We start from the raw sequence: 27,958 nt of genomic DNA on the forward strand, positions 1-27,958 counted from the left end.
TTAATCAGCAACCCTCCTGCTAAGGGTAGACAGCTGCTCGTTCCACCCCCCCCCCGCCTTAATTGGTTCTCCTCCCTTCCAACGGTGTTGAGGCGGGTGGGAACAGCCGGGGGTTGAGGGTACTGTGCTAAAAGAGGTGGAGTTATGCAGATCTAAAACGCGTGGATTGCAGCAGCAGCAAGCCGAAAAGTGCAGGCATGTGAGGGATCTAGAGGTTGACAGCATGTCTTCTTAACGGGAGTCCAGGTGGCCATCTCCACAAATGGACTTTTCAGAATCCTTGGGTGGCACCGTAGTCGGAAACCAATTCTGGTTATCGCTTCTCGGCCTTTTGGCTAAGATCAAGTGTAGTATCTGTTCTTATCAGTTTAATATCTGATACGTCCCCTATCTGGGGACCATATATTAAATGGATTTTTAGAACAGGGAGATGGAAAAAGAGCTTGCTCTGTCCACTCCACGCATTGACCTGGTATTGCAGTATCTCCAGGACCGGTGCACCCCTTCTTTAATGCAGTTTCTAAAATCAGAAAGAATTGAATTCAATGCTTTTTGTTCATTTTGCTTGTTTGTCGGATTTTGGGATGGACTCTTTGGCTTTGCTTTTCTTCTCCTCATTGGATTTTTCATGTTAAAAGTTGCAGAAGCCAGATGACAAGCTCATTTTGGTTCAACTTCAGCAACTGTGCATTGCATTGCCATGTAATGTAATGTAATGCAATGCTATCTATCTAGCTCTCCCTCTATACTTCCTTTTGGATAAACAGACATATTAGGCAAGCATTTTGGAGCTTTCACCTAAATAACTACAGGTGGTGAGATAAGCTGCACAATATAATTGACCTTTCAGTATATTGTTGCACACACACCATCTATTTAGCAAATGCCCTTGTTATCAACAGCAGCCTTTTAAACTCACCTGAGCTAACAGGTATGTGAGCTGGTTACTCTGCTGCGCTTAAAATTTCTTTTTTGGTTTGCTACAATGCCTTTTCTGAAACGTTGTCTCCCTCTGCTGGAACACTGACTTCTTTCATTTAATGCCTGCAGACTATAAAAGAGAAACCAACCCAAAAAGTTTGGTTGATTAGTCTGTGGCATTCTTTTAAACTGTTGCTTATGGCGGTCTCTGTGAGCTTCTCAGTGACATTCAGCCATCCAGGTATCCCGCCTGCAGTAGACGGAATGTGGCAATGGAACGCTGGCTGCGCGTGTCATAATAGGCTCTGAGCCTTTATATACCTGCGCACAGCAGCAGCCACCTTCAGTCTGCTGCTGGACAGCCAGCAGCAGCAGCAGCAGGAGAGGTAATTAATCAGCAACCCTCCTGCTAAGGGTAGACAGCTGCTCGTTCCACCCCCCCCCCCGCCTTAATTGGTTCTCCTCCCTTCCAACGGTGTTGAGGCGGGTGGGAACAGCCGGGGGTTGAGGGTACTGTGCTAAAAGAGGTGGAGTTATGCAGATCTAAAACGCGTGGATTGCAGCAGCAGCAAGCCGAAAAGTGCAGGCATGTGAGGGATCTAGAGGTTGACAGCATGTCTTCTTAACGGGAGTCCAGGTGGCCATCTCCACAAATGGACTTTTCAGAATCCTTGGGTGGCACCGTAGTCGGAAACCAATTCTGGTTATCGCTTCTCGGCCTTTTGGCTAAGATCAAGTGTAGTATCTGTTCTTATCAGTTTAATATCTGATACGTCCCCTATCTGGGGACCATATATTAAATGGATTTTTAGAACAGGGAGATGGAAAAAGAGCTTGCTCTGTCCACTCCACGCATTGACCTGGTATTGCAGTATCTCCAGGACCGGTGCACCCCTTCTTTAATGCAGTTTCTAAAATCAGAAAGAATTGAATTCAATGCTTTTTGTTCATTTTGCTTGTTTGTCGGATTTTGGGATGGACTCTTTGGCTTTGCTTTTCTTCTCCTCATTGGATTTTTCATGTTAAAAGTTGCAGAAGCCAGATGACAAGCTCATTTTGGTTCAACTTCAGCAACTGTGCATTGCATTGCCATGTAATGTAATGTAATGCAATGCTATCTATCTAGCTCTCCCTCTATACTTCCTTTTGGATAAACAGACATATTAGGCAAGCATTTTGGAGCTTTCACCTAAATAACTACAGGTGGTGAGATAAGCTGCACAATATAATTGACCTTTCAGTATATTGTTGCACACACACCATCTATTTAGCAAATGCCCTTGTTATCAACAGCAGCCTTTTAAACTCACCTGAGCTAACAGGTATGTGAGCTGGTTACTCTGCTGCGCTTAAAATTTCTTTTTTGGTTTGCTACAATGCCTTTTCTGAAACGTTGTCTCCCTCTGCTGGAACACTGACTTCTTTCATTTAATGCCTGCAGACTATAAAAGAGAAACCAACCCAAAAAGTTTGGTTGATTAGTCTGTGGCATTCTTTTAAACTGTTGCTTATGGCGGTCTCTGTGAGCTTCTCAGTGACATTCAGCCATCCAGGTATCCCGCCTGCAGTAGACGGAATGTGGCAATGGAACGCTGGCTGCGCGTGTCATAATAGGCTCTGAGCCTTTATATACCTGCGCACAGCAGCAGCCACCTTCAGTCTGCTGCTGGACAGCCAGCAGCAGCAGCAGCAGGAGAGGTAATTAATCAGCAACCCTCCTGCTAAGGGTAGACAGCTGCTCGTTCCACCCCCCCCGCCTTAATTGGTTCTCCTCCCTTCCAACGGTGTTGAGGCGGGTGGGAACAGCCGGGGGTTGAGGGTACTGTGCTAAAAGAGGTGGAGTTATGCAGATCTAAAACGCGTGGATTGCAGCAGCAGCAAGCCGAAAAGTGCAGGCATGTGAGGGATCTAGAGGTTGACAGCATGTCTTCTTAACGGGAGTCCAGGTGGCCATCTCCACAAATGGACTTTTCAGAATCCTTGGGTGGCACCGTAGTCGGAAACCAATTCTGGTTATCGCTTCTCGGCCTTTTGGCTAAGATCAAGTGTAGTATCTGTTCTTATCAGTTTAATATCTGATACGTCCCCTATCTGGGGACCATATATTAAATGGATTTTTAGAACAGGGAGATGGAAAAAGAGCTTGCTCTGTCCACTCCACGCATTGACCTGGTATTGCAGTATCTCCAGGACCGGTGCACCCCTTCTTTAATGCAGTTTCTAAAATCAGAAAGAATTGAATTCAATGCTTTTTGTTCATTTTGCTTGTTTGTCGGATTTTGGGATGGACTCTTTGGCTTTGCTTTTCTTCTCCTCATTGGATTTTTCATGTTAAAAGTTGCAGAAGCCAGATGACAAGCTCATTTTGGTTCAACTTCAGCAACTGTGCATTGCATTGCCATGTAATGTAATGTAATGCAATGCTATCTATCTAGCTCTCCCTCTATACTTCCTTTTGGATAAACAGACATATTAGGCAAGCATTTTGGAGCTTTCACCTAAATAACTACAGGTGGTGAGATAAGCTGCACAATATAATTGACCTTTCAGTATATTGTTGCACACACACCATCTATTTAGCAAATGCCCTTGTTATCAACAGCAGCCTTTTAAACTCACCTGAGCTAACAGGTATGTGAGCTGGTTACTCTGCTGCGCTTAAAATTTCTTTTTTGGTTTGCTACAATGCCTTTTCTGAAACGTTGTCTCCCTCTGCTGGAACACTGACTTCTTTCATTTAATGCCTGCAGACTATAAAAGAGAAACCAACCCAAAAAGTTTGGTTGATTAGTCTGTGGCATTCTTTTAAACTGTTGCTTATGGCGGTCTCTGTGAGCTTCTCAGTGACATTCAGCCATCCAGGTATCCCGCCTGCAGTAGACGGAATGTGGCAATGGAACGCTGGCTGCGCGTGTCATAATAGGCTCTGAGCCTTTATATACCTGCGCACAGCAGCAGCCACCTTCAGTCTGCTGCTGGACAGCCAGCAGCAGCAGCAGCAGGAGAGGTAATTAATCAGCAACCCTCCTGCTAAGGGTAGACAGCTGCTCGTTCCACCCCCCCCCCGCCTTAATTGGTTCTCCTCCCTTCCAACGGTGTTGAGGCGGGTGGGAACAGCCGGGGGTTGAGGGTACTGTGCTAAAAGAGGTGGAGTTATGCAGATCTAAAACGCGTGGATTGCAGCAGCAGCAAGCCGAAAAGTGCAGGCATGTGAGGGATCTAGAGGTTGACAGCATGTCTTCTTAACGGGAGTCCAGGTGGCCATCTCCACAAATGGACTTTTCAGAATCCTTGGGTGGCACCGTAGTCGGAAACCAATTCTGGTTATCGCTTCTCGGCCTTTTGGCTAAGATCAAGTGTAGTATCTGTTCTTATCGGTTTAATATCTGATACGTCCCCTATCTGGGGACCATATATTAAATGGATTTTTAGAACAGGGAGATGGAAAAAGAGCTTGCTCTGTCCACTCCACGCATTGACCTGGTATTGCAGTATCTCCAGGACCGGTGCACCCCTTCTTTAATGCAGTTTCTAAAATCAGAAAGAATTGAATTCAATGCTTTTTGTTCATTTTGCTTGTTTGTCGGATTTTGGGATGGACTCTTTGGCTTTGCTTTTCTTCTCCTCATTGGATTTTTCATGTTAAAAGTTGCAGAAGCCAGATGACAAGCTCATTTTGGTTCAACTTCAGCAACTGTGCATTGCATTGCCATGTAATGTAATGTAATGCAATGCTATCTATCTAGCTCTCCCTCTATACTTCCTTTTGGATAAACAGACATATTAGGCAAGCATTTTGGAGCTTTCACCTAAATAACTACAGGTGGTGAGATAAGCTGCACAATATAATTGACCTTTCAGTATATTGTTGCACACACACCATCTATTTAGCAAATTCCCTTGTTATCAACAGCAGCCTTTTAAACTCACCTGAGCTAACAGGTATGTGAGCTGGTTACTCTGCTGCGCTTAAAATTTCTTTTTTTGTTTGCTACAATGCCTTTTCTGAAACGTTGTCTCCCTCTGCTGGAACACTGACTTCTTTCATTTAATGCCTGCAGACTATAAAAGAGAAACCAACCCAAAAAGTTTGGTTGATTAGTCTGTGGCATTCTTTTAAACTGTTGCTTATGGCGGTCTCTGTGAGCTTCTCAGTGACATTCAGCCATCCAGGTATCCCGCCTGCAGTAGACGGAATGTGGCAATGGAACGCTGGCTGCGCGTGTCATAATAGGCTCTGAGCCTTTATATACCTGCGCACAGCAGCAGCCACCTTCAGTCTGCTGCTGGACAGCCAGCAGCAGCAGCAGCAGGAGAGGTAATTAATCAGCAACCCTCCTGCTAAGGGTAGACAGCTGCTCGTTCCACCCCCCCCGCCTTAATTGGTTCTCCTCCCTTCCAACGGTGTTGAGGCGGGTGGGAACAGCCGGGGGTTGAGGGTACTGTGCTAAAAGAGGTGGAGTTATGCAGATCTAAAACGCGTGGATTGCAGCAGCAGCAAGCCGAAAAGTGCAGGCATGTGAGGGATCTAGAGGTTGACAGCATGTCTTCTTAACGGGAGTCCAGGTGGCCATCTCCACAAATGGACTTTTCAGAATCCTTGGATGGCACCGTAGTCGGAAACCAATTCTGGTTATCGCTTCTCGGCCTTTTGGCTAAGATCAAGTGTAGTATCTGTTCTTATCAGTTTAATATCTGATACGTCCCCTATCTGGGGACCATATATTAAATGGATTTTTAGAACAGGGAGATGGAAAAAGAGCTTGCTCTGTCCACTCCACGCATTGACCTGGTATTGCAGTATCTCCAGGACCGGTGCACCCCTTCTTTAATGCAGTTTCTAAAATCAGAAAGAATTGAATTCAATGCTTTTTGTTCATTTTGCTTGTTTGTCGGATTTTGGGATGGACTCTTTGGCTTTGCTTTTCTTCTCCTCATTGGATTTTTCATGTTAAAAGTTGCAGAAGCCAGATGACAAGCTCATTTTGGTTCAACTTCAGCAACTGTGCATTGCATTGCCATGTAATGTAATGTAATGCAATGCTATCTATCTAGCTCTCCCTCTATACTTCCTTTTGGATAAACAGACATATTAGGCAAGCATTTTGGAGCTTTCACCTAAATTAGCTAGGAGGGATAGCTAATACTAGAGAAGAGAGAGAGAGGATTCAAAAAGACCTAAATAAACTGGAGCAGTGGGCAGCAACCAACAGAATGGTTTTTAACAGGGAAAAATGCAAAGTACTACATCTGGGCAATAAAAATGAAAAAAGCATATACAGAATGGGAGGAATAGAGCTAAGCAACAGTACATGTGAAAAAGACTTAGGTATACTAATAGATCATAGACTGAACATGAGTCAACAGTGTGATGCAGCAGCAAAAAAGGCAAATACAATTCTGGGATGTATTAACAGAAGCATACAGTCTAGATCACGTGAAGTCATTATCGGTCTTTACTCCTCTTTGGTCAGACCTCATCTGGAATACTGTGTACAGTTTTGGGCACCACATTTTAAAAAAGACATAGACAAACTGGAGCAAGTTCAGAGAAGAGCGACCAGAATGGTGACTGGTCTGCAAACCATGTCCTATGAGGAACGGTTGCAGGATTTGGGAATGTTTAGCTTGCAAAAAAGAAGACTGAGAGGAGACTTAATAGCTGTCTACAAATATGTCAAGGGCTGTCACATTGTAGAAGGATCATCTTTATTCTCATTTGCACAAGGAAAGACTAGAAGCAATGGGATGAAACTAAATGGGAGGAGACACAGATTAGATATTAGAAAAAACTTTTTGACAATTAGGGTGATTAATGAGTGGAACAGGCTGCCACGAGAGGTGGTGAGTTCCCCTTCAATGGACGTCTTCAAACAGAGGCTGGACAGACATCTGTCTGAGATGATTTAGTGAATCCTGCTTTGAGCAGGGGGTTGGACCAGATGACCCAGGAGGTCCCTTCCAACTCTACCATTCTATGATTCTATGATTCTATGATTCTATGAAATAACTACAGGTGGTGAGATAAGCTGCACAATATAATTGACCTTTCAGTATATTGTTGCACACACACCATCTATTTAGCAAATGCCCTTGTTATCAACAGCAGCCTTTTAAACTCACCTGAGCTAACAGGTATGTGAGCTGGTTACTCTGCTGCGCTTAAAATTTCTTTTTTGGTTTGCTACAATGCCTTTTCTGAAACGTTGTCTCCCTCTGCTGGAACACTGACTTCTTTCATTTAATGCCTGCAGACTATAAAAGAGAAACCAACCCAAAAAGTTTGGTTGATTAGTCTGTGGCATTCTTTTAAACTGTTGCTTATGGCGGTCTCTGTGAGCTTCTCAGTGACATTCAGCCATCCAGGTATCCCGCCTGCAGTAGACGGAATGTGGCAATGGAACGCTGGCTGCGCGTGTCATAATAGGCTCTGAGCCTTTATATACCTGCGCACAGCAGCAGCCACCTTCAGTCTGCTGCTGGACAGCCAGCAGCAGCAGCAGCAGGAGAGGTAATTAATCAGCAACCCTCCTGCTAAGGGTAGACAGCTGCTCGTTCCACCCCCCCCCCGCCTTAATTGGTTCTCCTCCCTTCCAACGGTGTTGAGGCGGGTGGGAACAGCCGGGGGTTGAGGGTACTGTGCTAAAAGAGGTGGAGTTATGCAGATCTAAAACGCGTGGATTGCAGCAGCAGCAAGCCGAAAAGTGCAGGCATGTGAGGGATCTAGAGGTTGACAGCATGTCTTCTTAACGGGAGTCCAGGTGGCCATCTCCACAAATGGACTTTTCAGAATCCTTGGGTGGCACCGTAGTCGGAAACCAATTCTGGTTATCGCTTCTCGGCCTTTTGGCTAAGATCAAGTGTAGTATCTGTTCTTATCAGTTTAATATCTGATTCGTCCCCTATCTGGGGACCATATATTAAATGGATTTTTAGAACAGGGAGATGGAAAAAGAGCTTTCTCTGTCCACTCCACGCATTGACCTGGTATTGCAGTATCTCCAGGACCGGTGCACCCCTTCTTTAATGCAGTTTCTAAAATCAGAAAGAATTGAATTCAATGCTTTTTGTTCATTTTGCTTGTTTGTCGGATTTTGGGATGGACTCTTTGGCTTTGCTTTTCTTCTCCTCATTGGATTTTTCATGTTAAAAGTTGCAGAAGCCAGATGACAAGCTCATTTTGGTTCAACTTCAGCAACTGTGCATTGCATTGCCATGTAATGTAATGTAATGCAATGCTATCTATCTAGCTCTCCCTCTATACTTCCTTTTGGATAAACAGACATATTAGGCAAGCATTTTGGAGCTTTCACCTAAATAACTACAGGTGGTGAGATAAGCTGCACAATATAATTGACCTTTCAGTATATTGTTGCACACACACCATCTATTTAGCAAATGCCCTTGTTATCAACAGCAGCCTTTTAAACTCACCTGAGCTAACAGGTATGTGAGCTGGTTACTCTGCTGCGCTTAAAATTTCTTTTTTGGTTTGCTACAATGCCTTTTCTGAAACGTTGTCTCCCTCTGCTGGAACACTGACTTCTTTCATTTAATGCCTGCAGACTATAAAAGAGAAACCAACCCAAAAAGTTTGGTTGATTAGTCTGTGGCATTCTTTTAAACTGTTGCTTATGGCGGTCTCTGTGAGCTTCTCAGTGACATTCAGCCATCCAGGTATCCCGCCTGCAGTAGACGGAATGTGGCAATGGAACGCTGGCTGCGCGTGTCATAATAGGCTCTGAGCCTTTATATACCTGCGCACAGCAGCAGCCACCTTCAGTCTGCTGCTGGACAGCCAGCAGCAGCAGGAGAGGTAATTAATCAGCAACCCTCCTGCTAAGGGTAGACAGCTGCTCGTTCCACCCCCCCCCCCGCCTTAATTGGTTCTCCTCCCTTCCAACGGTGTTGAGGCGGGTGGGAACAGCCGGGGGTTGAGGGTACTGTGCTAAAAGAGGTGGAGTTATGCAGATCTAAAACGCGTGGATTGCAGCAGCAGCAAGCCGAAAAGTGCAGGCATGTGAGGGATCTAGAGGTTGACAGCATGTCTTCTTAACGGGAGTCCAGGTGGCCATCTCCACAAATGGACTTTTCAGAATCCTTGGGTGGCACCGTAGTCGGAAACCAATTCTGGTTATCGCTTCTCGGCCTTTTGGCTAAGATCAAGTGTAGTATCTGTTCTTATCAGTTTAATATCTGATACGTCCCCTATCTGGGGACCATATATTAAATGGATTTTTAGAACAGGGAGATGGAAAAAGAGCTTGCTCTGTCCACTCCACGCATTGACCTGGTATTGCAGTATCTCCAGGACCGGTGCACCCCTTCTTTAATGCAGTTTCTAAAATCAGAAAGAATTGAATTCAATGCTTTTTGTTCATTTTGCTTGTTTGTCGGATTTTGGGATGGACTCTTTGGCTTTGCTTTTCTTCTCCTCATTGGATTTTTCATGTTAAAAGTTGCAGAAGCCAGATGACAAGCTCATTTTGGTTCAACTTCAGCAACTGTGCATTGCATTGCCATGTAATGTAATGTAATGCAATGCTATCTATCTAGCTCTCCCTCTATACTTCCTTTTGGATAAACAGACATATTAGGCAAGCATTTTGGAGCTTTCACCTAAATTAGCTAGGAGGGATAGCTAATACTAGAGAAGAGAGAGAGAGGATTCAAAAAGACCTAAATAAACTGGAGCAGTGGGCAGCAACCAACAGAATGGTTTTTAACAGGGAAAAATGCAAAGTACTACATCTGGGCAATAAAAATGAAAAAAGCATATACAGAATGGGAGGAATAGAGCTAAGCAACAGTACATGTGAAAAAGACTTAGGTATACTAATAGATCATAGACTGAACATGAGTCAACAGTGTGATGCAGCAGCAAAAAAGGCAAATACAATTCTGGGATGTATTAACAGAAGCATACAGTCTAGATCACGTGAAGTCATTATCGGTCTTTACTCCTCTTTGGTCAGACCTCATCTGGAATACTGTGTACAGTTTTGGGCACCACATTTTAAAAAAGACATAGACAAACTGGAGCAAGTTCAGAGAAGAGCGACCAGAATGGTGACTGGTCTGCAAACCATGTCCTATGAGGAACGGTTGCAGGATTTGGGAATGTTTAGCTTGCAAAAAAGAAGACTGAGAGGAGACTTAATAGCTGTCTACAAATATGTCAAGGGCTGTCACATTGTAGAAGGATCATCTTTATTCTCATTTGCACAAGGAAAGACTAGAAGCAATGGGATGAAACTAAATGGGAGGAGACACAGATTAGATATTAGAAAAAACTTTTTGACAGTTAGGGTGATTAATGAGTGGAACAGGCTGCCACGAGAGGTGGTGAGTTCCCCTTCAATGGACGTCTTCAAACAGAGGCTGGACAGACATCTGTCTGAGATGATTTAGTGAATCCTGCTTTGAGCAGGGGGTTGGACCAGATGACCCAGGAGGTCCCTTCCAACTCTACCATTCTATGATTCTATGATTCTATGATTCTATGAAATAACTACAGGTGGTGAGATAAGCTGCACAATATAATTGACCTTTCAGTATATTGTTGCACACACACCATCTATTTAGCAAATGCCCTTGTTATCAACAGCAGCCTTTTAAACTCACCTGAGCTAACAGGTATGTGAGCTGGTTACTCTGCTGCGCTTAAAATTTCTTTTTTGGTTTGCTACAATGCCTTTTCTGAAACGTTGTCTCCCTCTGCTGGAACACTGACTTCTTTCATTTAATGCCTGCAGACTATAAAAGAGAAACCAACCCAAAAAGTTTGGTTGATTAGTCTGTGGCATTCTTTTAAACTGTTGCTTATGGCGGTCTCTGTGAGCTTCTCAGTGACATTCAGCCATCCAGGTATCCCGCCTGCAGTAGACGGAATGTGGCAATGGAACGCTGGCTGCGCGTGTCATAATAGGCTCTGAGCCTTTATATACCTGCGCACAGCAGCAGCCACCTTCAGTCTGCTGCTGGACAGCCAGCAGCAGCAGGAGAGGTAATTAATCAGCAACCCTCCTGCTAAGGGTAGACAGCTGCTCGTTCCACCCCCCCCCCCGCCTTAATTGGTTCTCCTCCCTTCCAACGGTGTTGAGGCGGGTGGGAACAGCCGGGGGTTGAGGGTACTGTGCTAAAAGAGGTGGAGTTATGCAGATCTAAAACGCGTGGATTGCAGCAGCAGCAAGCCGAAAAGTGCAGGCATGTGAGGGATCTAGAGGTTGACAGCATGTCTTCTTAACGGGAGTCCAGGTGGCCATCTCCACAAATGGACTTTTCAGAATCCTTGGGTGGCACCGTAGTCGGAAACCAATTCTGGTTATCGCTTCTCGGCCTTTTGGCTAAGATCAAGTGTAGTATCTGTTCTTATCAGTTTAATATCTGATACGTCCCCTATCTGGGGACCATATATTAAATGGATTTTTAGAACAGGGAGATGGAAAAAGAGCTTGCTCTGTCCACTCCACGCATTGACCTGGTATTGCAGTATCTCCAGGACCGGTGCACCCCTTCTTTAATGCAGTTTCTAAAATCAGAAAGAATTGAATTCAATGCTTTTTGTTCATTTTGCTTGTTTGTCGGATTTTGGGATGGACTCTTTGGCTTTGCTTTTCTTCTCCTCATTGGATTTTTCATGTTAAAAGTTGCAGAAGCCAGATGACAAGCTCATTTTGGTTCAACTTCAGCAACTGTGCATTGCATTGCCATGTAATGTAATGTAATGCAATGCTATCTATCTAGCTCTCCCTCTATACTTCCTTTTGGATAAACAGACATATTAGGCAAGCATTTTGGAGCTTTCACCTAAATAACTACAGGTGGTGAGATAAGCTGCACAATATAATTGACCTTTCAGTATATTGTTGCACACACACCATCTATTTAGCAAATGCCCTTGTTATCAACAGCAGCCTTTTAAACTCACCTGAGCTAACAGGTATGTGAGCTGGTTACTCTGCTGCGCTTAAAATTTCTTTTTTGGTTTGCTACAATGCCTTTTCTGAAACGTTGTCTCCCTCTGCTGGAACACTGACTTCTTTCATTTAATGCCTGCAGACTATAAAAGAGAAACCAACCCAAAAAGTTTGGTTGATTAGTCTGTGGCATTCTTTTAAACTGTTGCTTATGGCGGTCTCTGTGAGCTTCTCAGTGACATTCAGCCATCCAGGTATCCCGCCTGCAGTAGACGGAATGTGGCAATGGAACGCTGGCTGCGCGTGTCATAATAGGCTCTGAGCTTTTATATACCTGCGCACAGCAGCAGCCACCTTCAGTCTGCTGCTGGACAGCCAGCAGCAGCAGCAGCAGCAGGAGAGGTAATTAATCAGCAACCCTCCTGCTAAGGGTAGACAGCTGCTCGTTCCACCCCCCCCTCCGCCTTAATTGGTTCTCCTCCCTTCCAACGGTGTTGAGGCGGGTGGGAACAGCCGGGGGTTGAGGGTACTGTGCTAAAAGAGGTGGAGTTATGCAGATGTAAAACGCGTGGATTGCAGCAGCAGCAAGCCGAAAAGTGCAGGCATGTGAGGGATCTAGAGGTTGACAGCATGTCTTCTTAACGGGAGTCCAGGTGGCCATCTCCACAAATGGACTTTTCAGAATCCTTGGGTGGCACCGTAGTCGGAAACCAATTCTGGTTATCGCTTCTCGGCCTTTTGGCTAAGATCAAGTGTAGTATCTGTTCTTATCAGTTTAATATCTGATACGTCCCCTATCTGGGGACCATATATTAAATGGATTTTTAGAACAGGGAGATGGAAAAAGAGCTTGCTCTGTCCACTCCACGCATTGACCTGGTATTGCAGTATCTCCAGGACCGGTGCACCCCTTCTTTAATGCAGTTTCTAAAATCAGAAAGAATTGAATTCAATGCTTTTTGTTCATTTTGCTTGTTTGTCGGATTTTGGGATGGACTCTTTGGCTTTGCTTTTCTTCTCCTCATTGGATTTTTCATGTTAAAAGTTGCAGAAGCCAGATGACAAGCTCATTTTGGTTCAACTTCAGCAACTGTGCATTGCATTGCCATGTAATGTAATGTAATGCAATGCTATCTATCTAGCTCTCCCTCTATACTTCCTTTTGGATAAACAGACATATTAGGCAAGCATTTTGGAGCTTTCACCTAAATAACTACAGGTGGTGAGATAAGCTGCACAATATAATTGACCTTTCAGTATATTGTTGCACACACACCATCTATTTAGCAAATGCCCTTGTTATCAACAGCAGCCTTTTAAACTCACCTGAGCTAACAGGTATGTGAGCTGGTTACTCTGCTGCGCTTAAAATTTCTTTTTTGGTTTGCTACAATGCCTTTTCTGAAACGTTGTCTCCCTCTGCTGGAACACTGACTTCTTTCATTTAATGCCTGCAGACTATAAAAGAGAAACCAACCCAAAAAGTTTGGTTGATTAGTCTGTGGCATTCTTTTAAACTGTTGCTTATGGCGGTCTCTGTGAGCTTCTCAGTGACATTCAGCCATCCAGGTATCCCGCCTGCAGTAGACGGAATGTGGCAATGGAACGCTGGCTGCGCGTGTCATAATAGGCTCTGAGCCTTTATATACCTGCGCACAGCAGCAGCCACCTTCAGTCTGCTGCTGGACAGCCAGCAGCAGCAGCAGCAGGAGAGATAATTAATCAGCAACCCTCCTGCTAAGGGTAGACAGCTGCTCGTTCCACCCCCCCCCCCCGCCTTAATTGGTTCTCCTCCCTTCCAACGGTGTTGAGGCGGGTGGGAACAGCCGGGGGTTGAGGGTACTGTGCTAAAAGAGGTGGAGTTATGCAGATCTAAAACGCGTGGATTGCAGCAGCAGCAAGCCAAAAAGTGCAGGCATGTGAGGGATCTAGAGGTTGACAGCATGTCTTCTTAACGGGAGTCCAGGTGGCCATCTCCACAAATGGACTTTTCAGAATCCTTGGGTGGCACCGTAGTCGGAAACCAATTCTGGTTATCGCTTCTCGGCCTTTTGGCTAAGATCAAGTGTAGTATCTGTTCTTATCAGTTTAATATCTGATACGTCCCCTATCTGGGGACCATATATTAAATGGATTTTTAGAACAGGGAGATGGAAAAAGAGCTTGCTCTGTCCACTCCACGCATTGACCTGGTATTGCAGTATCTCCAGGACCGGTGCACCCCTTCTTTAATGCAGTTTCTAAAATCAGAAAGAATTGAATTCAATGCTTTTTGTTCATTTTGCTTGTTTGTCGGATTTTGGGATGGACTCTTTGGCTTTGCTTTTCTTCTCCTCATTGGATTTTTCATGTTAAAAGTTGCAGAAGCCAGATGACAAGCTCATTTTGGTTCAACTTCAGCAACTGTGCATTGCATTGCCATGTAATGTAATGTAATGCAATGCAATCTATCTAGCTCTCCCTCTATACTTCCTTTTGGATAAACAGACATATTAGGCAAGCATTTTGGAGCTTTCACCTAAATAACTACAGGTGGTGAGATAAGCTGCACAATATAATTGACCTTTCAGTATATTGTTGCACACACACCATCTATTTAGCAAATGCCCTTGTTATCAACAGCAGCCTTTTAAACTCACCTGAGCTAACAGGTATGTGAGCTGGTTACTCTGCTGCGCTTAAAATTTCTTTTTTGGTTTGCTACAATGCCTTTTCTGAAACGTTGTCTCCCTCTGCTGGAACACTGACTTCTTTCATTTAATGCCTGCAGACTATAAAAGAGAAACCAACCCAAAAAGTTTGGTTGATTAGTCTGTGGCATTCTTTTAAACTGTTGCTTATGGCGGTCTCTGTGAGCTTCTCAGTGACATTCAGCCATCCAGGTATCCCGCCTGCAGTAGACGGAATGTGGCAATGGAACGCTGGCTGCGCGTGTCATAATAGGCTCTGAGCCTTTATATACCTGCGCACAGCAGCAGCCACCTTCAGTCTGCTGCTGGACAGCCAGCAGCAGCAGCAGCAGGAGAGGTAATTAATCAGCAACCCTCCTGCTAAGGGTAGACAGCTGCTCGTTCCACCCCCCCCCCCGCCTTAATTATTTCTCCTCCCTTCCAACGGTGTTGAGGCGGGTGGGAACAGCCGGGGGTTGAGGGTACTGTGCTAAAAGAGGTGGAGTTATGCAGATCTAAAACGCGTGGATTGCAGCAGCAGCAGGCCGAAAAGTGCAGGCATGTGAGGGATCTAGAGGTTGACAGCATGTCTTCTTAACGGGAGTCCAGGTGGCCATCTCCACAAATGGACTTTTCAGAATCCTTGGGTGGCACCGTAGTCGGAAACCAATTCTGGTTATCGCTTCTCGGCCTTTTGGCTAAGATCAAGTGTAGTATCTGTTCTTATCAGTTTAATATCTGATACGTCCCCTATCTGGGGACCATATATTAAATGGATTTTTAGAACAGGGAGATGGAAAAAGAGCTTGCTCTGTCCACTCCACGCATTGACCTGGTATTGCAGTATCTCCAGGACCGGTGCACCCCTTCTTTAATGCAGTTTCTAAAATCAGAAAGAATTGAATTCAATGCTTTTTGTTCATTTTGCTTGTTTGTCGGATTTTGGGATGGACTCTTTGGCTTTGCTTTTCTTCTCCTCATTGGATTTTTCATGTTAAAAGTTGCAGAAGCCAGATGACAAGCTCATTTTGGTTCAACTTCAGCAACTGTGCATTGCATTGCCATGTAATGTAATGTAATGCAATGCTATCTATCTAGCTCTCCCTCTATACTTCCTTTTGGATAAACAGACATATTAGGCAAGCATTTTGGAGCTTTCACCTAAATAACTACAGGTGGTGAGATAAGCTGCACAATATAATTGACCTTTCAGTATATTGTTGCACACACACCATCTATTTAGCAAATGCCCTTGTTATCAACAGCAGCCTTTTAAACTCACCTGAGCTAACAGGTATGTGAGCTGGTTACTCTGCTGCGCTTAAAATTTCTTTTTTGGTTTGCTACAATGCCTTTTCTGAAACGTTGTCTCCCTCTGCTGGAACACTGACTTCTTTCATTTAATGCCTGCAGACTATAAAAGAGAAACCAACCCAAAAAGTTTGGTTGATTAGTCTGTGGCATTCTTTTAAACTGTTGCTTATGGCGGTCTCTGTGAGCTTCTCAGTGACATTCAGCCATCCAGGTATCCCGCCTGCAGTAGACGGAATGTGGCAATGGAACGCTGGCTGCGCGTGTCATAATAGGCTCTGAGCCTTTATATACCTGCGCACAGCAGCAGCCACCTTCAGTCTGCTGCTGGACAGCCAGCAGCAGCAGCAGCAGGAGAGGTAATTAATCAGCAACCCTCCTGCTAAGGGTAGACAGCTGCTCGTTCCACCCCCCCCCCGCCTTAATTGGTTCTCCTCCCTTCCAACGGTGTTGAGGCGGGTGGGAACAGCCGGGGGTTGAGGGTACTGTGCTAAAAGAGGTGGAGTTATGCAGATCTAAAACGCGTGGATTGCAGCAGCAGCAAGCCGAAAAGTGCAGGCATGTGAGGGATCTAGAGGTTGACAGCATGTCTTCTTAACGGGAGTCCAGGTGGCCATCTCCACAAATGGACTTTTCAGAATCCTTGGGTGGCACCGTAGTCGGAAACCAATTCTGGTTATCGCTTCTCGGCCTTTTGGCTAAGATCAAGTGTAGTATCTGTTCTTATCAGTTTAATATCTGATACGTCCCCTATCTGGGGACCATATATTAAATGGATTTTTAGAACAGGGAGATGGAAAAAGAGCTTGCTCTGTCCACTCCACGCATTGACCTGGTATTGCAGTATCTCCAGGACCGGTGCACCCCTTCTTTAATGCAGTTTCTAAAATCAGAAAGAATTGAATTCAATGCTTTTTGTTCATTTTGCTTGTTTGTCGGATTTTGGGATGGACTCTTTGGCTTTGCTTTTCTTCTCCTCATTGGATTTTTCATGTTAAAAGTTGCAGAAGCCAGATGACAAGCTCATTTTGGTTCAACTTCAGCAACTGTGCATTGCATTGCCATGTAATGTAATGTAATGCAATGCTATCTATCTAGCTCTCCCTCTATACTTCCTTTTGGATAAACAGACATATTAGGCAAGCATTTTGGAGCTTTCACCTAAATAACTACAGGTGGTGAGATAAGCTGCACAATATAATTGACCTTTCAGTATATTGTTGCACACACACCATCTATTTAGCAAATGCCCTTGTTATCAACAGCAGCCTTTTAAACTCACCTGAGCTAACAGGTATGTGAGCTGGTTACTCTGCTGCGCTTAAAATTTCTTTTTTGGTTTGCTACAATGCCTTTTCTGAAACGTTGTCTCCCTCTGCTGGAACACTGACTTCTTTCATTTAATGCCTGCAGACTATAAAAGAGAAACCAACCCAAAAAGTTTGGTTGATTAGTCTGTGGCATTCTTTTAAACTGTTGCTTATGGCGGTCTCTGTGAGCTTCTCAGTGACATTCAGCCATCCAGGTATCCCGCCTGCAGTAGACGGAATGTGGCAATGGAACGCTGGCTGCGCGTGTCATAATAGGCTCTGAGCCTTTATATACCTGCGCACAGCAGCAGCCACCTTCAGTCTGCTGCTGGACAGCCAGCAGCAGCAGCAGCAGGAGAGGTAATTAATCAGCAACCCTCCTGCTAAGGGTAGACAGCTGCTCGTTCCACCCCCCCCCCCGCCTTAATTGGTTCTCCTCCCTTCCAACGGTGTTGAGGCGGGTGGGAACAGCCGGGGGTTGAGGGTACTGTGCTAAAAGAGGTGGAGTTATGCAGATCTAAAACGCGTGGATTGCAGCAGCAGCAAGCCGAAAAGCGCAGGCATGTGAGGGATCTAGAGGTTGACAGCATGTCTTCTTAACGGGAGTCCAGGTGGCCATCTCCACAAATGGACTTTTCAGAATCCTTGGGTGGCACCGTAGTCGGAAACCAATTCTGGTTATCGCTTCTCGGCCTTTTGGCTAAGATCAAGTGTAGTATCTGTTCTTATCAGTTTAATATCTGATAGGTCCCCTATCTGGGGACCATATATTAAATGGATTTTTAGAACAGGGAGATGGAAAAAGAGCTTGCTCTGTCCACTCCACGCATTGACCTGGTATTGCAGTATCTCCAGGACCGGTGCACCCCTTCTTTAATGCAGTTTCTAAAATCAGAAAGAATTGAATTCAATGCTTTTTGTTCATTTTGCTTGTTTGTCGGATTTTGGGATGGACTCTTTGGCTTTGCTTTTCTTCTCCTCATTGGATTTTTCATGTTAAAAGTTGCAGAAGCCAGATGACAAGCTCATTTTGGTTCAACTTCAGCAGCTGTGCATTGCATTGCCATGTAATGTAATGTAATGCAATGCTATCTATCTAGCTCTCCCTCTATACTTCCTTTTGGATAAACAGACATATTAGGCAAGCATTTTGGAGCTTTCACCTAAATAACTACAGGTGGTGAGATAAGCTGCACAATATAATTGACCTTTCAGTATATTGTTGCACACACACCATCTATTTAGCAAATGCCCTTGTTATCAACAGCAGCCTTTTAAACTCACCTGAGCTAACAGGTATGTGAGCTGGTTACTCTGCTGCGCTTAAAATTTCTTTTTTGGTTTGCTACAATGCCTTTTCTGAAACGTTGTCTCCCTCTGCTGGAACACTGACTTCTTTCATTTAATGCCTGCAGACTATAAAAGAGAAACCAACCCAAAAAGTTTGGTTGATTAGTCTGTGGCATTCTTTTAAACTGTTGCTTATGGCGGTCTCTGTGAGCTTCTCAGTGACATTCAGCCATCCAGGTATCCCGCCTGCAGTAGACGGAATGTGGCAATGGAACGCTGGCTGCGCGTGTCATAATAGGCTCTGAGCCTTTATATACCTGCGCACAGCAGCAGCCACCTTCAGTCTGCTGCTGGACAGCCAGCAGCAGCAGCAGCAGGAGAGGTAATTAATCAGCAACCCTCCTGCTAAGGGTAGACAGCTGCTCGTTCCACCCCCCCCCCCGCCTTAATTGGTTCTCCTCCCTTCCAACGGTGTTGAGGCGGGTGGGAACAGCCGGGGGTTGAGGGTACTGTGCTAAAAGAGGTGGAGTTATGCAGATCTAAAACGCGTGGATTGCAGCAGCAGCAAGCCGAAAAGTGCAGGCATGTGAGGGATCTAGAGGTTGACAGCATGTCTTCTTAACGGGAGTCCAGGTGGCCATCTCCACAAATGGACTTTTCAGAATCCTTGGGTGGCACCGTAGTCGGAAACCAATTCTGGTTATCGCTTCTCGGCCTTTTGGCTAAGATCAAGTGTAGTATCTGTTCTTATCAGTTTAATATCTGATAGGTCCCCTATCTGGGGACCATATATTAAATGGATTTTTAGAACAGGGAGATGGAAAAAGAGCTTGCTCTGTCCACTCCACGCATTGACCTGGTATTGCAGTATCTCCAGGACCGGTGCACCCCTTCTTTAATGCAGTTTCTAAAATCAGAAAGAATTGAATTCAATGCTTTTTGTTCATTTTGCTTGTTTGTCGGATTTTGGGATGGACTCTTTGGCTTTGCTTTTCTTCTCCTCATTGGATTTTTCATGTTAAAAGTTGCAGAAGCCAGATGACAAGCTCATTTTGGTTCAACTTCAGCAACTGTGCATTGCATTGCCATGTAATGTAATGTAATGCAATGCTATCTATCTAGCTCTCCCTCTATACTTCCTTTTGGATAAACAGACATATTAGGCAAGCATTTTGGAGCTTTCACCTAAATAACTACAGGTGGTGAGATAAGCTGCACAATATAATTGACCTTTCAGTATATTGTTGCACACACACCATCTATTTAGCAAATGCCCTTGTTATCAACAGCAGCCTTTTAAACTCACATGAGCTAACAGGTATGTGAGCTGGTTACTCTGCTGCGCTTAAAATTTCTTTTTTGGTTTGCTACAATGCCTTTTCTGAAACGTTGTCTCCCTCTGCTGGAACACTGACTTCTTTCATTTAATGCCTGCAGACTATAAAAGAGAAACCAACCCAAAAATTTTGGTTGATTAGTCTGTGGCATTCTTTTAAACTGTTGCTTATGGCGGTCTCTGTGAGCTTCTCAGTGACATTCAGCCATCCAGGTATCCTGCCTGCAGTAGACGGAATGTGGCAATGGAACGCTGGCTGCGCGTGTCATAATAGGCTCTGAGCCTTTATATACCTGCGCACAGCAGCAGCCACCTTCAGTCTGCTGCTGGACAGCCAGCAGCAGCAGCAGCAGGAGAGGTAATTAATCAGCAACCCTCCTGCTAAGGGTAGACAGCTGCTCGTTCCACCCCCCCCCCCGCCTTTATTGGTTCTCCTCCCTTCCAACGGTGTTGAGGCGGGTGGGAACAGCCGGGGGTTGAGGGTACTGTGCTAAAAGAGGTGGAGTTATGCAGATCTAAAACGCGTGGATTGCAGCAGCAGCAAGCCGAAAAGTGCAGGCATGTGAGGGATCTAGAGGTTGACAGCATGTCTTCTTAACGGGAGTCCAGGTGGCCATCTCCACAAATGGACTTTTCAGAATCCTTGGGTGGCACCGTAGTCGGAAACCAAATCTGGTTATCGCTTCTCGGCCTTTTGGCTAAGATCAAGTGTAGTATCTGTTCTTATCAGTTTAATATCTGATACGTCCCCTATCTGGGGACCATATATTAAATGGATTTTTAGAACAGGGAGATGGAAAAAGAGCTTGCTCTGTCCACTCCACGCATTGACCTGGTATTGCAGTATCTCCAGGACCGGTGCACCCCTTCTTTAATGCAGTTTCTAAAATCAGAAAGAATTGAATTCAATGCTTTTTGTTCATTTTGCTTGTTTGTCGGATTTTGGGATGGACTCTTTGGCTTTGCTTTTCTTCTCCTCATTGGATTTTTCATGTTAAAAGTTGCAGAAGCCAGATGACAAGCTCATTTTGGTTCAACTTCAGCAACTGTGCATTGCATTGCCATGTAATGTAATGTAATGCAATGCTATCTATCTAGCTCTCCCTCTATACTTCCTTTTGGATAAACAGACATATTAGGCAAGCATTTTGGAGCTTTCACCTAAATAACTACAGGTGGTGAGATAAGCTGCACAATATAATTGACCTTTCAGTATATTGTTGCACACACACCATCTATTTAGCAAATGCCCTTGTTATCAACAGCAGCCTTTTAAACTCACCTGAGCTAACAGGTATGTGAGCTGGTTACTCTGCTGCGCTTAAAATTTCTTTTTTGGTTTGCTACAATGCCTTTTCTGAAACGTTGTCTCCCTCTGCTGGAACACTGACTTCTTTCATTTAATGCCTGCAGACTATAAAAGAGAAACCAACCCAAAAAGTTTGGTTGATTAGTCTGTGGCATTCTTTTAAACTGTTGCTTATGGCGGTCTCTGTGAGCTTCTCAGTGACATTCAGCCATCCAGGTATCCCGCCTGCAGTAGACGGAATGTGGCAATGGAACGCTGGCTGCGCGTGTCATAATAGGCTCTGAGCCTTTATATACCTGCGCACAGCAGCAGCCACCTTCAGTCTGCTGCTGGACAGCCAGCAGCAGCAGCAGCAGGAGAGGTAATTAATCAGCAACCCTCCTGCTAAGGGTAGACAGCTGCTCGTTCCACCCCCCCCCCCCCCGCCTTAATTGGTTCTCCTCCCTTCCAACGGTGTTGAGGCGGGTGGGAACAGCCGGGGGTTGAGGGTACTGTGCTAAAAGAGGTGGAGTTATGCAGATCTAAAACGCGTGGATTGCAGCAGCAGCAAGCCAAAAAGTGCAGGCATGTGAGGGATCTAGAGGTTGACAGCATGTCTTCTTAACGGGAGTCCAGGTGGCCATCTCCACAAATGGACTTTTCAGAATCCTTGGGTGGCACCGTAGTCGGAAACCAATTCTGGTTATCGCTTCTCGGCCTTTTGGCTAAGATCAAGTGTAGTATCTGTTCTTTTAAGAACACAAGAGCTACGATCTACACTTGACGAGAGCGATCGAACTCGGAAGGAGAAGAGCTTCGGAGCCCAGCTGACATCGGAGAAGGAAGGCGGATATCGGTGGGAGGAAGAAGCTCTAAAGAATCCAGAAGAAGACGAAGACTCGGAGAAGAATCGGGCTGTCCTGTGGAATCTTCGAGGAAGAAAATCATCGAGACAAAGACCTTTCGGGGAATTTGTCCAGAACACGACGGGAGAAGAATCTGCATAGCTCCACCCATTCCGGGAAGAGTTCCAGATCCAGCTCCAAGAAGTAACTGCAGGAGGAAAGCCATGGCAAGCGCTGCGAGGAAGGCTGAAAAGAAGAGCCTGGAGCAGGGGACAGCCAGGAGGGCCCAGCCAGGAGCCGATTCTGACCCCAAGGACTCTGCCTCCACGACTGGCCAGCAGAAGGGAAACCAGAAGCCCCGCCACGAAGCTCCAGCCCTGGAGCCATGGATGCGGCAGACGGTGGCCCTGAAGCTGAAGGAAGTGGATGGGAGGGTGCCGGACATGTCCTCGGACGTGTTCTGCCAGAAGATGCTGCTGGATCGAGGCTTCTCCAGGTCGGACACCCTCAGCATCCAGACCTTCTTGACGGGGATCTTCTTCGTCACCTTCGCCACTGTGAACACCTGCAGGAGGTTCTGGGAAATGGTAAGCGCAAAAGGACCGGATAATTCTTTCTCTGCCTTTACAGGTAGCTGCCCTATCCAGAGGGACGAAAGGAGGATCACGGTCTCCATGCGCAACCCGCACACCCCAGGCCAAGACATCTGTACCTTCCTGAGACGCTTCTGTTTGGTTGTGAAGGAACCCTCTCACATCCTGAATGGACTCGGCTTCTGGACAGGTAAGTGGTCGGTGACCGTTAGACTTCACAGGGACCTGGCGTACTCAGACGGACTTCGGCACCTGCCCCCGACATTCTCCCTGGGCAACTCCTACGGCCTCATCTATTACCCGGACATGCCGCGGAACTGCAGGAGATGCGGCAAGAACGGCCACGAGATGAAGGACTGCAAGGAGGATGCCTGCAGGATTTGTCGAGTGACGGGACACAGCTCGAAGGACTGCCCGAAGAAGACGTCCTGCAACCTGTGTGGGCTGGCGGCTCATCTATACAAGGATTGCCCCAAGCGTGAGAGATCCTGGGCATCGGTGGTTGCGACGACCCCAGCTCCGGAGGACAAGGCCCCGACGACCAGGACGCGACGACCAAGGCCCCAGCGGCCAAGGCCGAGACGACCAAGGCCAAAGCGGTCAAGGAGTCGGTGGCCAAAGCCCCAGCGACGGTCCCAACAGCTCCGAAGCAGAAGAAAAATTCAAAGGAGGGTAAGAGTTCTGTCACCCCTCTCTCGATCCCTCCCCCTGCCACCCCCGTCCAATCCCCCCCCACCCCGGCCACCCCTGCTGAGGATTCCACTTCCTCTTCCTCCTTCCCCTACTCCTCAGCAGGTGTCCTTTCCCCTGCCCCGGCAGCCACTCTCCCTCCCCAGACCATGGTAGCGGTGGAATTAACCTTTCCTCCACCCGCCGCTATCTATTCCGAGGAGGATTTTCCCCTTCTTGTCTCCCCAGTTCCAACCCGGGGAAAGAGGAAGGTGGAGGACAGCCCTGCTACTGAATCCTCCAAAAAGAAGATTCTGGATTTCGTAGGCGAAAAGGAGGATACCCTCCCTGAGCCAGAAGAGATGGAGCACATGGTTGAGACCCTGGTGGCCGAGCCAGAAGAGGAGGAACTGGTGGTCGCCGAGATCGAGGCCGCGCTGCTTGACCAGATGGAGGAAGAGGGCCTGCTGGTGATCCCGTCACCAGCAGTCAACACCGACGAGGGACCACCCGACCGGAGTGGTAACTAAGGTGTATTGCCTGCGCTAACTTTTTCTTTTTTCCCTACATGATGGCTAATATTAAGTTATTTTCCATTAATGTCAGGAGCATCAAGGACAAGTTCAGACGTCAGACTATTTATGCCTTCCTTACTTCCCAGTTGTGTGATGTTTATATGTTGCAGGAATGTTCCCTTCCCTCCTCTAGGTCCTTCAAACATCTGGCCAGGGAGTGGTCCCACGGTCCATCCTACTGGTCCGGTGGGGGTGACTGCAAGTCTGCGGGGGTCGCAATTCTGATCAGGGGGGGCGCATTCACGCTTGAGTCCGTCCAGGAGCTCATCTGCGGCAGGGCTCTTGTTGTAGATGGCAACTGGGCAGGAGAACCTGTCAGGTTCATCAACGTGTATGCGTCCCCACTGAAGAATGAGCGTTTGGAGCTTTTCCAGACCCTGCGGCTTCAGCTTGCCACCACCAGGACCTTAGTGATGGCCGGGGATTTCAACTGCCCCATCGAGGAGGATGGTCGTAGTTCTGGCACATCTGCCAAGTTGGACATCACGTCCAAGCTGCTCATCGAGATGGTAACCGAGGCCTCTCTTCAGGACGTGGTGGGCTCCATGGGGAGAGGCTCCACGAACTATTCGTGGAGCCGACCCGATGGCTCACTCCGCTCCAGGATTGACTTTGTGTTCACCTCTCGGGCAGTCAGGCAGAGTAGGCACTCGATGGTCCCCTGCTTCTTCTCCGACCACAGAGCCATTCACTTACAAGGTGTCCTCGGCGACGGTTTTCCGTCCGGCCCCGGCTCCTGGAAGCTGAATTGTGCTCTGCTGGCTCAGGATGAAGTCGTGGAGGAGCTGAGAGCAGCCTACGCAATGTGGCAGTCCTACAAGGGTAGCTTCCAAACAGTCTCTGATTGGTGGGAATATGTTAAACTTGAGTTTCGCTGTTTCTTTCAGGCCAAGGGTCGACAACAGGCGTGTGAGAAGAGGAGGGACTTCAGAGGGCTGCAGCGCGAGCTGCGGTCGCTGCAGGACCTTCTTCACTGCGGCTGGGACGTGAGGGAGGAGCTGGAGGAGACCAAGAAGAGCCTGAAAAGGCACTTTGAGGAGGAGTCCAAGCGAATCGTCTTCCGTTCCAAAGTGGAGAATCTGGAGAAGGGTGAGAAATGTAACTCATTCTTTTTCAGGAAACTTCATGCCGGTCACACGCCCCTGAACGAGCTGCGAGACGAGAGCGGAAACATGCGACGTGGGAAGGAGGACGTGATGAGGGTCGTCAGCGACTTCTACAGCGAACTCTACTCCCACAAGACTACCGACCCCGACGCTGCTGATAAGTTCCTTTCAGGTATCACTAACCATCTTGATCCTGCAGGCACGGCAGCCTTGGACAAACCTCTGATGGTGGGCGAATTGCTCTCTGCCGCTAAATCCTTTAGGACCGGCAGGACCCCGGGCAGTGATGGTCTTCCAGCGGAGCTCTATGTAGCGCTGGGAGACCTCATCTGTCCGGACCTGTTGGACCTGTACGAGGAGATGGTGGTGGAGGGTAGAATGCCTCCATCTTTGAGGGAAGGAATGGTCATGATCCTGTACAAGCGGAAGGGAAAGAGGTGCGACCTGAGGAATTGGCGTCCCATCACTCTGCTCAACGTGGACTACAAGATCCTGGCCAAGACGATGGCGACACGACTTAAGACTGTCATCGGACGGATCATCAAACCGGACCAGACCTGCGGCATCCCTGGACGTCGCATCGCAGACAGCCTCGCTCTCGTGCGGGACACGGTCGAGTACATCAAGGTCCGCCGCGCACACGCGGCCCTGGTCTCCTTGGATCAGGAGAAGGCCTTCGACCGGGTTTCCCACGAGTTCATGGGCCGAGCTCTGCACCGGTTAGGTTTGGGTAACATGTTTTGTTCGTATGTCCGTCTGATGTATTTTGATATCCACAGCTCGGTGTTGGTGAACGGCTGGAAGACTGACCCCTTCCCTGTCCTCTCTGGGGTCAGACAAGGCTGCCCTCTATCACCTCTTCTTTTTGTTTGTGTTATAGAACTCTTCGCAGAGGCTATCCGGCAGAATGGAGAGATCAGAGGGATCACCGCACCGGGTCCGGGACGACACGAGGTCAAGTGCTCGCTCTACATGGACGACGTCACCGTCTTCTGCGCTGATCGTGGTTCAGTCGACGCCCTCGTCCAGACGTGTGAGAGGTTCGGCCGGGCTTCAGGGGCCAAAGTCAACTGCAGGAAGTCGGAAGCCATGCTCTTCGGGGATTGGCAGCCGGCCTCCTCCGCCCCCTTCCCCTTCAACATTCAACCGGATTTCCTCAAGGTGCTGGGAGTCTGGTTCGGGAAGGAAGGAGCGGCCCTCAAGTCCTGGCAAGAACGCTTGGCCAAAGTGAAGCAACGGATCGGACTCTGGAGCCTCAGACACCTCACTTGTGAGGGTAAGGCACTCGTCCTGCGTAATGAGGTCCTGCCCGTCTTGCAGTACACGGCGCAGGCCTGGCCCCCACACGTCACTGTGTGCAGGGCCATTACCAGGACAGTGTTTCACTTTGTCTGGGGATCCAAGATGGACAGAGTCAGGCGGGCCGTCATGTACAAGGAGCCTCGCAAGGGTGGGAAGGGCGTTCCAGATATCCCCACCCTCCTGCGATCCTCTTTTGTGTGTGATTGTGTCCGCCGGACTTTGCAAGTCAAGAATGGCTCCGCGGGCAGGTCCATGTCTCGCTTCTTCCTGCTTCCTCTTTGGAGGCGACTCGGCTGGGACAAGTGGGACAGCTCCTTCCCCTACAACTGGACGACGCCATGGTTCTACGGAGACGTCGTTCGATTTGTGGGGGAACATCAACTGGAGGGACTCAAGCCCGACTTGTGGAAGCCCAAAACTATCCACAAGCTCATCAGAGCCAAGGATGACGTGGAGAACATCACAGGACTTCACCAGGACACGCTGGAGACTGTGTGGACAAATGTGTCGTCTGACAGGCTGACCAACGGGCACAAGGACTTGTCGTGGATGGCGATTCAGGGCGGACTGCCCGTCCGGTCATTCATGCATGCCCGGAACCTGTGCAAGACCCGGTACTGCCCAAGGTGCCCCTTCGTGGAGGAAACATCTTTGCACACTTTTTGGGACTGCGGATTTGCACAGCGCCTGTTGACTGCCCTTGAGGACGACCTGAGGAACTCTGTCCCCAGGGCGAGCCTATCGCACCATTCTGTGCTTTACGGACTCTTCCCTGGGGTTCATACCGTCGGAGCCATCCAGGAGGCTTGGCGCCTTATGAACTGCTTCAAGGATGCCGTTTGGGTCGCCAGGAACCGGCTCATCTTGAGGAGGGAGAGGATGTCCATCCAGGACTGCCGCAGGCTGATCCACAGCCTGCTCAGAGACTATTCCATCGTGGACGGTCCGGAGGACGAGGATGAGGACTAAACCCCTCCTCCCCCTCTCCCCTTATGTGTCTTGTCTTTCAATAAAGCTTCGGGCCTGTGATTTTCCCCTCCCCATCCCCTTTTTCCCAATCCCCATCCCTTATCACGATTCGTCGTACTGTATTGATTGACATGCTTTTTCTTTCAGATTGAGTGTTTTGTGTAGCATAGGGGTGTGATGTGTCTAGTTAGTGCGTCGTATCCTCATGCTATGTAAATATGATGTAGAATTCTGTGTGTACTGGGCTGCGGCACTGTACACTGTCTGTTAACTTATTTTTTGTGCTAATAAAAGATATATTCAATCAAAAAATCTGTTCTTATCAGTTTAATATCTGATACGTCCCCTATCTGGGGACCATATATTAAATGGATTTTTAGAACAGGGAGATGGAAAAAGAGCTTGCTCTGTCCACTCCACGCATTGACCTGGTATTGCAGTATCTCCAGGACCGGTGCACCCCTTCTTTAATGCAGTTTCTAAAATCAGAAAGAATTGAATTCAATGCTTTTTGTTCATTTTGCTTGTTTGTCGGATTTTGGGATGGACTCTTTGGCTTTGCTTTTCTTCTCCTCATTGGATTTTTCATGTTAAAAGTTGCAGAAGCCAGATGACAAGCTCATTTTGGTTCAACTTCAGCAACTGTGCATTGCATTGCCATGTAATGTAATGTAATGCAATGCTATCTATCTAGCTCTCCCTCTATACTTCCTTTTGGATAAACAGACATACTAGGCAAGCATTTTGGAGCTTTCACATAAATAACTACAGGTGGTGAGATAAGCTGCACAATATAATTGACCTTTCAGTATATTGTTGCACACACACCATCTATTTAGCAAATGCCCTTGTTAT

General features: G+C 47.0%; 16 non-coding genes and 1 pseudogene across 16 annotated transcripts; all 17 read left to right on the forward strand.

The window, feature by feature from the left end:
• Positions 1-315: 315 nt before the first annotated feature.
• LOC141215656 (U2 spliceosomal RNA) lies at positions 316-506 on the forward strand. Its single transcript, XR_012284714.1, has one exon. It is a non-coding gene; the product is annotated as a U2 spliceosomal RNA (small nuclear RNA).
• A 1,121-nt stretch (positions 507-1,627) lies between these two features.
• Positions 1,628-1,818, forward strand: LOC141215668 (U2 spliceosomal RNA). The gene has a single exon (XR_012284725.1). It is a non-coding gene; the product is annotated as a U2 spliceosomal RNA (small nuclear RNA).
• A 1,118-nt stretch (positions 1,819-2,936) lies between these two features.
• On the forward strand, positions 2,937-3,127 carry LOC141215681 (U2 spliceosomal RNA). Its single transcript, XR_012284737.1, has one exon. It is a non-coding gene; the product is annotated as a U2 spliceosomal RNA (small nuclear RNA).
• A 1,120-nt stretch (positions 3,128-4,247) lies between these two features.
• Positions 4,248-4,438, forward strand: LOC141216520 (U2 spliceosomal RNA). Its single transcript, XR_012285549.1, has one exon. It is a non-coding gene; the product is annotated as a U2 spliceosomal RNA (small nuclear RNA).
• A 1,118-nt stretch (positions 4,439-5,556) lies between these two features.
• LOC141215692 (U2 spliceosomal RNA) lies at positions 5,557-5,747 on the forward strand. Its single transcript, XR_012284748.1, has one exon. It is a non-coding gene; the product is annotated as a U2 spliceosomal RNA (small nuclear RNA).
• Positions 5,748-7,751: 2,004 nt separating this feature from the next.
• LOC141216696 (U2 spliceosomal RNA) lies at positions 7,752-7,942 on the forward strand. The gene has a single exon (XR_012285719.1). It is a non-coding gene; the product is annotated as a U2 spliceosomal RNA (small nuclear RNA).
• A 1,115-nt stretch (positions 7,943-9,057) lies between these two features.
• Positions 9,058-9,248, forward strand: LOC141215704 (U2 spliceosomal RNA). The gene has a single exon (XR_012284759.1). It is a non-coding gene; the product is annotated as a U2 spliceosomal RNA (small nuclear RNA).
• A 1,999-nt stretch (positions 9,249-11,247) lies between these two features.
• On the forward strand, positions 11,248-11,438 carry LOC141215716 (U2 spliceosomal RNA). The gene has a single exon (XR_012284770.1). It is a non-coding gene; the product is annotated as a U2 spliceosomal RNA (small nuclear RNA).
• A 1,124-nt stretch (positions 11,439-12,562) lies between these two features.
• On the forward strand, positions 12,563-12,753 carry LOC141215728 (U2 spliceosomal RNA). The gene has a single exon (XR_012284781.1). It is a non-coding gene; the product is annotated as a U2 spliceosomal RNA (small nuclear RNA).
• A 1,122-nt stretch (positions 12,754-13,875) lies between these two features.
• On the forward strand, positions 13,876-14,066 carry LOC141215739 (U2 spliceosomal RNA). Its single transcript, XR_012284792.1, has one exon. It is a non-coding gene; the product is annotated as a U2 spliceosomal RNA (small nuclear RNA).
• A 1,121-nt stretch (positions 14,067-15,187) lies between these two features.
• Positions 15,188-15,378, forward strand: LOC141215750 (U2 spliceosomal RNA). Its single transcript, XR_012284803.1, has one exon. It is a non-coding gene; the product is annotated as a U2 spliceosomal RNA (small nuclear RNA).
• Positions 15,379-16,498: 1,120 nt separating this feature from the next.
• On the forward strand, positions 16,499-16,689 carry LOC141215761 (U2 spliceosomal RNA). The gene has a single exon (XR_012284814.1). It is a non-coding gene; the product is annotated as a U2 spliceosomal RNA (small nuclear RNA).
• Positions 16,690-17,810: 1,121 nt separating this feature from the next.
• On the forward strand, positions 17,811-18,001 carry LOC141216374 (U2 spliceosomal RNA). Its single transcript, XR_012285410.1, has one exon. It is a non-coding gene; the product is annotated as a U2 spliceosomal RNA (small nuclear RNA).
• A 1,121-nt stretch (positions 18,002-19,122) lies between these two features.
• On the forward strand, positions 19,123-19,313 carry LOC141216375 (U2 spliceosomal RNA). Its single transcript, XR_012285411.1, has one exon. It is a non-coding gene; the product is annotated as a U2 spliceosomal RNA (small nuclear RNA).
• A 1,121-nt stretch (positions 19,314-20,434) lies between these two features.
• Positions 20,435-20,625, forward strand: LOC141215772 (U2 spliceosomal RNA). The gene has a single exon (XR_012284825.1). It is a non-coding gene; the product is annotated as a U2 spliceosomal RNA (small nuclear RNA).
• Positions 20,626-21,749: 1,124 nt separating this feature from the next.
• On the forward strand, positions 21,750-21,827 carry LOC141216896 (U2 spliceosomal RNA; annotated as a pseudogene).
• Positions 21,828-27,375: 5,548 nt separating this feature from the next.
• LOC141216732 (U2 spliceosomal RNA) lies at positions 27,376-27,568 on the forward strand. The gene has a single exon (XR_012285751.1). It is a non-coding gene; the product is annotated as a U2 spliceosomal RNA (small nuclear RNA).
• Positions 27,569-27,958: the final 390 nt, after the last annotated feature.

This window comes from Phyllobates terribilis, unplaced genomic scaffold (assembly GCF_046119375.1).
Source record: "Phyllobates terribilis strain yellow unplaced genomic scaffold, ASM4611937v1 Scaffold_236__1_contigs__length_3049075, whole genome shotgun sequence".
Lineage (NCBI taxonomy): Eukaryota > Metazoa > Chordata > Amphibia > Anura > Dendrobatidae > Phyllobates > Phyllobates terribilis.